At 36.7% G+C, this 12,161-nt stretch overlaps 1 pseudogene; it reads right to left on the reverse strand.

The window, feature by feature from the left end:
- Positions 1-278: 278 nt before the first annotated feature.
- LOC127860314 (chitin deacetylase 1-like) lies at positions 279-6,407 on the reverse strand (annotated as a pseudogene).
- Between the last annotated feature and the right edge of the window lie 5,754 nt (positions 6,408-12,161).

The raw sequence follows: 12,161 nt of genomic DNA on the forward strand, positions 1-12,161 counted from the left end.
GGTAAATAGGGATATATTATACATGATACAACCACGTTGGACTCCTAGTTAACCTACTGTGTTCTAACTTGCAGGGGAACGGGGCGGAGGAGGAGGGGTCACAGGCTCAAATCCAATCAGAATCCAATCCAGATTCACGCTATCTCATCGTTCATTGTAAGAAATGGCTACTTGCCAGGGAGGACTTATCTTCAGTATTAAAACAGATTGATAACAAATAAATACGAATATGACATTAATACAAAAAATAAATATCATACAACACAAACACACGAACAAATTGTTGCAAATTGTATTCTTAGTCAATAACCAAATGTCGTAAATGTTTTATGATCGACTTAACATCTCTAGCCGGAAATGCTATCAGCGTTATCTAGTCAAACATCTTGTATTTAATTTTCGCCCTTGTGTATGAGTTCTTTACACATAATGATGATATTAACTGCATCCCCATGGCGCAAAGGTTGTCAGGTTAGCAATTGGAGTCGGATTCTGGATCCATTGGATAGTTTTTTGTATTGGCACGATCCACACGGAGTTCTGTAATTTACACACATATTCAGTTTATGTACCTATGATCCGTCGTTTGAAACGTCGTAAGACATTTTAACACTAAGATAAAATATTTGGAAAAAAAAACGAAATAAACGGAAAAAAAAAAAGTATTGCATAATTGCATTCAAAGATGTTGTTCGTTTCCTCGTCAAATTTCTTGTCAACATTTTGCGGCTTGCATTTTTACTCCACTAAATAATCTAAATTGTTTCGTCTTGTTGCCATAGTGATCTATTATAAAACATGTTAAGCACCATCGGTATTCTTAGCAATATTCATGGAGAAACCAACTTTAATAAAAAAAATATCAGTATAAATGCGCGCTTAACATTTTATAATGACAAATGACCCTTAAAATTTCCGGCTGTTGGCAATTTGAAAACTTGATTCAAAACCTATTGAACACCCTTATATACGATGCATACCCCATATGCGGCCCTGACGTACTGCAGGAACTCGATGGTGCCGTCCCGGAGGTGTGGGTTAGCGGCCCACGCGGGGTCGACCAGCATGTTAAAAGGGGTCCTTAAGTTGGTGTAGTGGTCCGTAAATCTGGAAACGATGACTCATGTAAAAGTAAAAGTAAAGATTAAAGAAATACAGAAATGCAATAGTGTGGTTGTTTGGCGTTAAATTGTTGTTCTGATATACGAATGTCCTCTACAGTAAAATAATATTAATATTATATTCACAATATAAAAACATACATGGAAGTTAATGCGATTAATATGTCAACGATTATTCGCATTAATTTCCAGAGCCAAGCGCAAATGTATAATAATGATAAAAAGAAATTAAGTGGTCTACTTTTGCGAGAGTCAGGGAAAGGATGAAAATGTAAATGAACATATATATGTTGTTTTTATTTGGTGTGTGAATAAAGAAATGTTTTGATGATGGTGTTAACTTAGACTTTTCAAGTGAATAAAGATAAAAATAAATATGTCCAAATGACATGTCCGCGGTAGAGAGTGGATTAATTAAAGGTGAATACGCCACTGTGCTGGTTGGAAACAGAGTGATTGATCGAGATCAAAAACAGATGGCGTCACACCATTGGTGGATCTCTATGAAATATAGTTCAATGTCTTATGGTAGATGTCGGAAAATCATTGTTTGTCGTACAAAAAAAAAGGAAATCAATATGTACAACATGTCTACCTAAGATAAATGATCTGAGTTCATGAAATATGCTAATTTAAGCTCCTTCGCAGAATTCTAGTGGAAACTTACGATGCAAAGAACAGAGCGAAGGCGTCCTTGTTCGTGGTGATGTTACGACTTTCGGACGGGACGACGCAAGGCAGCTTGTCGCCGCTCAGATCAAGGTAGTCAGAGATGAGCACCTCCTATTTACCTTAGAGACACATTACTTGTTTATTATTTATTTTACCACATACATTATATAAGACACGATTACTCTATCAAGTTTTACCTTTGCAAAATAATATTGATTACCAATAAGTCGCATTCATTTATCCTAAAGTGTTTTACAAAATAGTATGTTTGAGGCAAAGGTTTCAAATCTTAATTTTAATTTTAAGATTATGATACATGTAACTGAGGGGAAAATAAACTATCGTAAATGTAATCGTTTTTTAAAATGATAACTAGCAAATTATTCCCTGTAAAATTCATTAGTGGTGTGTCAAGGTTTCGAAATTGAATGACCTAGATCATATCGCATTGACAAATTATCTATTATATTCGTACTTTCAGATTATTGGTCTGTTAAAGAGTAGCGCGCTGAGATAATAGCGTGCGTTCCATTGAGAATAAAAGGGTTCATGACTGTATAAGTCATTCCGACTTAATAACATTAGTCCAACGCAACTGCAAGGGTATAATTCTAGAGAGGCTAAAATGTACTGAATGCTTTTGCTTAAACAACGTCTATTTAATATATATATATATTCGCACACAGCACAGTGACCCGGTAGTTGAACATTTCTACACCGGCAGACACTCCATGGATGATTTCCAAATAATGGGACTCGAAAAACTCAGCGGGTCGGACGAGTACCGCAGAAACTATGGAGCAATTGTGGAAGGCAAAACTAAGGACAAACCGACCATATGGTATTAACGTACAGGAATAAACGTTCAGGAAAGGGCTCGAAAACGACGTTGACGCCGGAAATGCACGACGTTATATCCGTACATAACAAAAAATATTGAAATAAAAAATGGCCGCTGATGAATACCGTGAGGTCGAAAGCTTCGACATAAAATAAATACAGCGTTTTAATTTAAATAATACAAGGCTTATCGAGACTGACAGTATATATGACTGATGCAACGCCAATAATAATGTTTCATATGCCTCGTAATAAAATAACGTGCATCGCAACCTGGGAAAGGCAATGTGGGTGCCGCCCCATTATCGCAGGTGGCCGTTGGCATGTAGTCCATAGTGAAGGGCCAGATCATGGTAAGGGCATCCGACAGACCGGCGTCGGAACACGAGGAGTCGTAGTTTAAACCGTTGCTACCCATGCCTGAAAGGTAGCGTAATTACTCTAAGTTTCGGACACGATACGTTTTCGGCTACCATCTTTTTTAATCCAAAATAATTATTGCTCATGCATGCGGGTTTTTGTCTATCATCAAAGCCTCTAAATTTTCAGACACTATATTTTACAGCGCTATTTAACCAGATTTCGGCTATGTATTCACTTATCTTGTGACACTTCGATCATGGATTTTTACAACCGGATTAAATCTGGCAGATGCATACCTTACGGTTAATGACTATAACATTTGCGTAATTGGGTAAATAACAATTTATGCCGGTAGAAACAATCGATTCAGCCAATAGGAATTGCTTGATATAGTCCTACTAAGGAAGCAGTATGTTAAATGTTTTAACCTTTTTTTCTGTTTCATTTTAGGCAAGAGTAAGCAAAGCCGTGAAGTTGTATTTATTTTAAAGTATAAAAAGAATAGTAAATCAAAATAAAACTATTGTGCATTTATTTATTGCTTTTATCTCAAAATAATTATAATATTTCGACACTTAATTGATCTCTCCCAATTTTCGAAAACTTAAAGTAATTATTGTATATTTGCTTACTACGTTTGTGTGATGGCGGTTACACATCTTGAGAATGAAACATATAGGAAACACCTATGGTCATCAGAACACTTACCTTACATTGTCATTATTAAAAATGTTCAAAATATGTTACGTGTAGTTTAATTAGCTGAAGAAGAGGTATAGAACTTGAGGAATGGTTTTTTGTTCATTTAGTATACACGATTTCAAATATTCGTAGGCCATTAAAATAAAAACATATATTTCATGAGAAAGGCTTATTTCAAGTTACAATCATGTGTTATGTGTATTACCAATGAACTGGTTGTCGCTACCGATGGAAAATTGAGGGGCGCGAACACCGTTTATATCGCCACTGTTCAATCCAACTGACTCCAATTTGGATTTCACCTCTGTAAATAAAAAAAAAACACATTGAAGCAAGTTACACTAAGCTTTACTCGTTATGTAATGAATACGTATAATTGGTTTTCTATAAAAAAATATATCAAAGGTACTTCTTGTTTGAACTGTAAAATACAACACCGTCCTTTATCGGCATTTTAGCAAAGGTGACAACATTCTTCGTATCCTTACTATTGAATTCGTTGATCCAGTCAGTAAATGAACTTGGAGCAGTGCCCCTTATGGAGGAGATGCCCACCTCGTGCCCATCATTGTACAGAGCCTTGATGACTGAGTAGTCGGAGCCCTCGTCCGTGATGAAGAAAGTGCCCCGCGCCGCGCAGTTGTTGGGGTTCGTCTCCTGTAGGATCGCCTTGTAGAATTCGACGTTCGTCTTCGTGATGGTGCCCTCGAAGGATACCATGACGATCTGCGGGATGTCATTTTTCTGTAATTGAACGTACAGAAATGGAGAGTCAATAGCGCGTTGATTTACTATAGAGTTCATAACATACAAAAGAAACAGAAGTAGGCCGTGATTGGCTTGGGATATGTCGGACATTAATGGTGACAGTCCTTGTATAGTGACTTTCGTATTTTTCATGTATCAGACAATGATAGTAAGTAGTAAACCGCATTTTTCCCTGTAAAATTAACTGGTAGGTGGCAGTTTTGTTTGCATGAATTTTATTAATTTTAAAAGTATTGTCTATCTTGTATTGTTGCTTGTTGCTTGTTGAAGTCAACGTAACTTATTTTCAACATATTTCATTGTTTATTTACTTAATTGGGTCAATGCTCCTTAGCTGATACTAACTTTGAACATAAACACCTTTGTAGTCTCAGTGCAGGATACTGTATAAAGAATACAAGATGTGTCCGGATGGGACAGGCGGTTGGACATGGACAAATCCATATGTTCTTCCTTTATTGTAGCGTTAATTGCAAAAATACACTAACAATAGGTGTGTTTTAAAGCATGTTAACATTTTCGTTACCTGCAATTTTCCAGGAGCGGTTCTGTCATTGAAACAACTGCAGTTTGGCTTTGGCAGTTTCTGTCCGAGCATTGTTGAGAACTCACGGCGACCACGAGCACTGCTATCACCAATAGGAGCCGCATGGCTAATTTTGATTGGTGCTACGTGGATGTGGTTGTGGAACGGTAATTCATTGGCACACCTCATGCGAAAATGGCTTTTATATCATGTGTGGCAAGCGAAGCTCCATTCCAACATGTGCATAAGGAGGTACTGTGTCCGCTAATGAGACTTCGAAACCTAGCGTGATGTCATAATTCCTACCAGATTGCGCGAATGCTCAGGCTGGTCTGGAGCTACGCTGCCCACGAATGTCAAAAGACCCATTTTCGCGTGACGCGAGTCGAATATAAATTGGTATAATGTTTTGTTTTCGATCCTTGTTTTCTTATCAAGATTGTGAATTGAACTATAAATTATGAAGTGGACTAATGCCTGTTTGTTTTACTTACTAAACAGATTAAAATAAAATGCCGGATTCCATTTATGGCCAGATAAATAACAACGTGTTTGATATAATATAATTGAGAGCAAAATCAGTTGGCTGTTGAGTTGGAGATTTAGCCTGATTGTGTTGCGTTATAATGACACCATAAAGACCTTGTAAGTATCACACATGCTCATACAGTACCAGAAAAAAGATAAGCATTGTATGTATTCGTACGAAGAGTTTTATTTTCCATAATGTGACGACATTATTCATACAAAACGTATTTAGCCTGCCTGACATATTATCGACAATCTATCACTTTTTTCAATAAATACATTTATCGTCAACAGCATAAGTTGGCTGCAGTTAACGTGTCTGATTTCTGTCGAGCATTTCTTTTTATTTATTCATCTTTCATATTTCGGACTTATTTTTATCATTTAAACGATACATAAATAATGAAACTCTTCCATAACTTTGTGACAGCTGTGTGGTCGCATGATTTGAACGAGTACTGTTTTGAAAATACTACAGAAATTCAAATACTCAACGATTTTGTGTTGTTGTTTATTTTGTAAACCAGTATTATTACATGATTACGCACATTTTTAAAACAGATCTTGATTTCAAGCTACTTTGAATCTGAACATTAATCAGTTTATGCATTTCAGTATCAGATCAAACAAACATTTCAATTGGGCACTTTGCGTTATCAGTAGTACCGGTATATTGAGGAAGAGAAGAGTAGTTCCGGTATATTGAGGAAGAGAAGAAGAAGAGATATATGGTGCCCGTTGTGTGTCAAGATAATTAATTAATCGTTCGTTGTTTCCCCACCCCCTCCAACTATTCTACGAACAAACAAACCAAAATTCATGATACTTACATGTTCGATTAAAATCACGCGGGAACACTCAATACAATATGATCTGAAGTGTTGGAACTGGAGTTTATCAGTTTGAATACGTTTCGGAAGATTGTTATCACGTGAAGAATCCTTTACCAACTGAGGCCCATACATGATATTCGGATCCAGGGCATTTGATTCACATCTACTCACAAGGTAACATAGAAAATATTAAAGTGTTTGTAACAGTGGGCAGTTCTGAGAGTGCTTTTTGGGATAAATAAATGCACCGAATTTACCAAACTTTATCGAAATAACGAAGCTAAAGAAACTGCATCATTAGAAGAATTCTTGTTAATATCCGCATGATTTTTCCTTGAGTGAAGTGACCAATTCCTCTTATAATACAGGGCAATTTATTGAGTGAAGTGACCCATTCCGTATAGACTACAGGACGATTATTGAGGGAAGTTACCCAGTCCGTATAGACTACAGGACGATTTATTACATGCCTACTAGGATGAGCCCTGGACGGTCGTAGTGATTTGTATTCCATTTATCGTACAAACTGACTTTTTTAGAATTGTATTTTGCCTCGAAAAAGTATATGGATATGCGGCTGCGTTTGTCAGCATTAATTATAATCAAAGGGTTTCATAATCCAATTCAGCTACATTAAACCCTTGGAACAGAAAGCATGGAAAACAGAATATCTGAGCGATCAATGCCCGTCTGCTGGTTTATACGAAAATACGAACCTCAAATGTATATTGGGTATACAGATACTCATAACTATTATTAACAGATTGTGTGATACGAAACAACCCTGGGATACGTACAGTGGGGCAAAATGATAACGCTTTGTTCAACGGAGATAACGCGAATAAAGGCGTGCAGATTTGGGCCTGATTGTTTCGGGTACATCTCTGGTCTTTACTGAGGACATATGTTTTGCTATTTTATTTAGATCTAAAAATAACTTGTAACTGTCAACATATTTTAGGTACAAAATTATCTTAGGCTAAAACTGAATAATGAGATGTTCGTCGGATTTGCCACTCTAACACAATGTAAAATAACCTTAAAATAGTTATTTTTATGTTGCCAACCCCTCCCCCTCCATATCGCCGCGCATCAGATTTTGTTTCAATAAAGAGTTTTTTTAAACATTTTATTTGGTCAAACCAACATTTTTAAAGATGTTTTGCTGGTTCTGGTGCTGCTGGTGCTGCTAGTGCTGTTGGTGTTGCTGGTGGTACCGGTGCTGCTGGTGCTGGTGCTGCTGCTGCTGCTGATGATGATGTTGATGATGATTATGATGACGACGACGAAGACGATGATGATGATGATGATGATGATGATGATGATGATGATGATGATGATGATGATGATGATGATGATGATGATGATGATGATGATGATGATGATGATGCTGACTTACTTACCTGAAATTATCAATCACATTGTATGTGAGAGCAAGGAACGACAACTCTGTCTTGTAGATCGCTGAAATCATGTGTACGTTCAAGAAGGCGCTTCTATAGTGCAAGGGAGATTACTGCCTAAATGTTTCGAGTCTTCCGACAAATACACAATTTATTAATCACTTCCGGTTTAAATTGTACACATATTTCAAACTTGTCTGGGTGTGACCAAAGTGAAAACTCGTCAAAATGTTAAAGTTTTTGTGTTTGATTAAAGGGGCCTTTTCACAGATTTTGGCATTTTTTAACTTATTCATTAAATGCTTTATATTGATAAATGTAAACATTGGATCGTAAAAGCTCCAGTAAAAAATCAAGAATAAAATTCAAAAAGGAAAAGAACATTGCCCGGAGCAGGTTTCGAACCAGTTACCCCTGGAGTCCTGCCAGAGTCCTGAAGTAAAAACGCTTTAGCCTACTGAGCTATTCCGCCGAAGACACATTCTTATCGTATTTTATACCTTATATAAGCAATCTTCGTAGTTCTACAAAATTTAACGACAAAAACAGAACTCTCCAAATTATTCAATCGTTTCGCGTTGCAACGCTTTATAATTTTTAGGTTTTATAATCGTCAAAAGATGCATATAATGGCTATATTAAAGCATGGTAAATGTTCAGTATTACTGTTTCCTCACAAATATCATAACTAACACGAAAATTTGCGAATCTGAAACAACTTTTTTCAATTTTGTCAATTTACCAAAGCGTGAAAAGATCCCTTTAAGGGTATATTAACTGTTGAAAATTAAAAACTTCAAAAAATACATAAAGCAAACATGCTATTAAGACCAATAGTCAGCAGTGTGGGATCTATTACCTACAATAGCGCCAAATACCTATCAACGGTACTGTCTCCGATGGTCGGGAAAACAGAACACTTCTAAAGAACTCCAAACGTTTCTCAACACTTATAAAAAACAAACAGGTGGAAGAGGATGAAGTGTTAATATCGTATGACGTAAGTGTACTTTTCACCAGTGTCCCAGTAGATAGAGCCTTGGATATTATCCATAATAAACTACTCGGGGACCCGGAGCTGACCACTAGAACCCCTAGTATGTCTCCACATCAGGTAACCAGGCTGCTAGGTCTGTACCTTAATTGCACATATTTTGTGTTTGATGGTAATTTCTACCAACAGATACATGGAGCCGCCATGGGTTCTCCGGTTTCGCCGATAGTGTGCAACTTATACATGGAGCATTTTGAGGAACAGACTCTCCGCACAGCCCCACAGCCACCAGGCTGGTGGTTCCGCTACATCGATGACACTCACACAAAACAGACGAGGAGCTCAAAGAGCACATCAATTCATTGACCCCGACATAAAGTTCACGATGGAAAAGGAAGAGAACGGCTCACTAGCTTTCCTTGACACCAATACAATCAGAAAACCGGACGGCAGCTTAAAAATCACTATCTACAGAAAACCGACACATACAGACCAATATCTAGATTTCAACTCCCACCATCCGAAAGAACACAAACTGTCAGTAGTAAGAACTATTTTGGCAGAGCTAAATCAATAATATCAGAAGAACATGACCTGAATAATAAAATGCAGCATGTCAGCCAGGCCTTGAAGAAGTGCCACTATCCGAAATGGGCACTGAAGAAAGGAAGTGAACGGGCCAGCAAACCCAAGTCCTGTACAGAGAGCAAGATAGTATCAGGGCAAATGGAGAGTAAGAGGGTTCCTTTTTCACAGTTCCGTATTTCTTATTCGAATAAGGAATAAGGAACTGTTCCTTATTCCTGATTCAAGCTTAACATATTGTATATAGGGTTTTAAAGAAAAATAATGCATACCATTCTTTAGTTAATCAAAACAAAATAACTTGAATACATTTACTTTATGAATTACGTTACATATTTATGTTTCTTTCTCGCGCTTGCATAGGATTTCTTGTTTAAACCGAACCGATATTTTCTAATTCGATTACTAACTTCAAATCCACAAAACAAAAAGCATATACCATTATTTTATATGTATGTGATATAAAAGTGCAATCTTGTATATTTCAACGTGTTTGTTTTTTTTAATCCAGTTCCTTTTCGCGGCTGAATAAGGAAAAAGGAACCAGTTCCTTATTCAAGCCGAATAAGGAACTGGCAATTTCATACTTTCACATCGATGAAATTAATCTAAAGTTAACCACATATAAATGAAGATCATTATATATAGGTTGTATATTTAAAATACTACTTGCAATACATTTCTACTTAGTTTTAAGTAATGATAATCAAGTTCATTATTCAGTTTAAATAAGGGATAAGGAACTGGTTCCTTATTCCTTATTCATATCGAATAAGGGACTGGTATGTTCTTTCTATAAATTAAAAATCAAAATGAACCAACGAGACGAATAAATCAACTAAAATTATTGTAAATGTAGGACAGGTATAACAATATTAGTTGCAGTGCATTTATTCTTTGTTGTATTTAATTATGACATTGTTCCTCATTTGATTTGAATAAGAAATAAGGAACTGGTTCCTTATTCATCATTCAAATCGAATAAGGAACTGGCAATTTCTTATTTAACAAATAAATTAATATATATTAAGAGACGCATACATCAAGGAAAATCACTGTAAATGTAGGTTGGGAATAAAAAATATGTATTTATTACAGTACATTTCTTTTTAGTATTCTTTTTTAATGATAACCTAGTGCCGTTTTCGCGGCTGAATAAGGAAAGCGTAAGCTGTTGCAATATCTTAAATTATCACTTATAACAACAGAGAAAAGTGCCATTTTGTCGATTCTCACGACTTTTAATCGGGCGCCAATGTTGAAGGTCGCCGGTTGTAGCGTAGGCATCCTAGAGCGAGAAAACGCGCTTTCGGAGATAGAAAATCTATTGAAATAAAACCAACCAATTACAGTTATTTCAGGTTAAGTCTCGCTTTATTGTGACATCAGTGACGTCGCACTGATGACAATGCTGTCCGGAACATGCATTCGTCGTGTGCCGAGGTTGAAAGTTCCCGAAAGTATCGTTCGTCTGCATGAGTGAGAAAACGCGTATTCGCACTAAACATATTTAAGACGAGAACACACTTTTACAGCTAGGATGCGCGCTTTTTCGTTTCAATTATAAATTAAAATATTGAGGCATTTCGATGACATTTTTCAGTCTTCTAGAGGTACTTGGACCGCTCCTTCCGGTGCAGTCTTTGTTTTATGGAGACGTGTTGAAATCATTTTGCATTCTTAATCATATCCCTTCGTAACAGCTTTTGTATGAACACGAGACAATATATCTAAGACACGTTTAGTTTTCAGCTATCATATAGTCCTGACCAAAGTTCAGGGTCAGATAAGACTTCCAGAACTGTACAAAAGATATAAATAACAAATCTTACACTAAACATCGCCAATAATAACAAATACAAAGCTGTGCTATTCTAAAATGAATTTTAGAAATTTAAGTATCCAAAATAATGGCCTCTGAATAAGGAATTTGCGTAAAGTTAGTTCTTTATTATTGCACTAAACTTGAAAAAGGAAATAGGAACGGTTCCTTATTCCTTATGTGAATAAGGAATAAGGAACTAGGAAAAAGAAACTAACTTACTATCCATCCAGGGCAAGTTAAGTCTAAGGGCAACGTCGTCCTTCCATATGTTCAAGGTACCTCTGAACAGTTTAAGCGGGCCTTTCTTAAACACAACATCAGCGTATCCTTGAAGCCACATAAAACCCTAAGACAATTGCTAGTTCACTCTAAGAACAAACCAGCCAAGAAAGAAATCTGCGGACGTATCTACCATATCAAATGTGATGGCCACCCAAAGGAACTGTGTTCAATTGGCTATTTTGGTGAAGCTAAAAGGAATCTAAAAGCACGATTCACGGAACACAGGAGACCGAGTTCAACATCATCTGAGGTCTCAAGGCATAAACATGACTGTAAACCGGACCACACAATCACAATGGAGAACGTTAGGATTCTGAACCGTAAGCCACCTTGGTTTGAGAGAGGGGTCAATGAGGCTATCCGTGCACTAAGACCGGCGCTAAACAAGAACGGGGCCGCTTCCAACTCTCGCACACCTGGGACTGTACGTTTACATCGTAACACATGTGAAATGGCCTTCCTTATCGTTCGCAAATCTCCCAAAATATGTACACCAAAGACACGGCATAAATTAAGTAACGATATTTCAAACTTATTTCCTCAGAAGTTATCTCTATTCGCGCGTTGCATATCGAATGCACTGACTTCATAATCTATGTCTCAAATATATAATGTAAATCATCGCAAGGTACGAAATATAAGTAATCTTGCGTTCTAGAATTTAAGTCCCACGATAAAAAAATAGAGCATCTTGATATGTACATTTTAGCTGTTCTAAA

The sequence above is a fragment of the Dreissena polymorpha genome, chromosome 15, assembly GCF_020536995.1.
Source record: "Dreissena polymorpha isolate Duluth1 chromosome 15, UMN_Dpol_1.0, whole genome shotgun sequence".
In the NCBI taxonomy this organism is placed as follows: Eukaryota; Metazoa; Mollusca; class Bivalvia; order Myida; family Dreissenidae; genus Dreissena; species Dreissena polymorpha.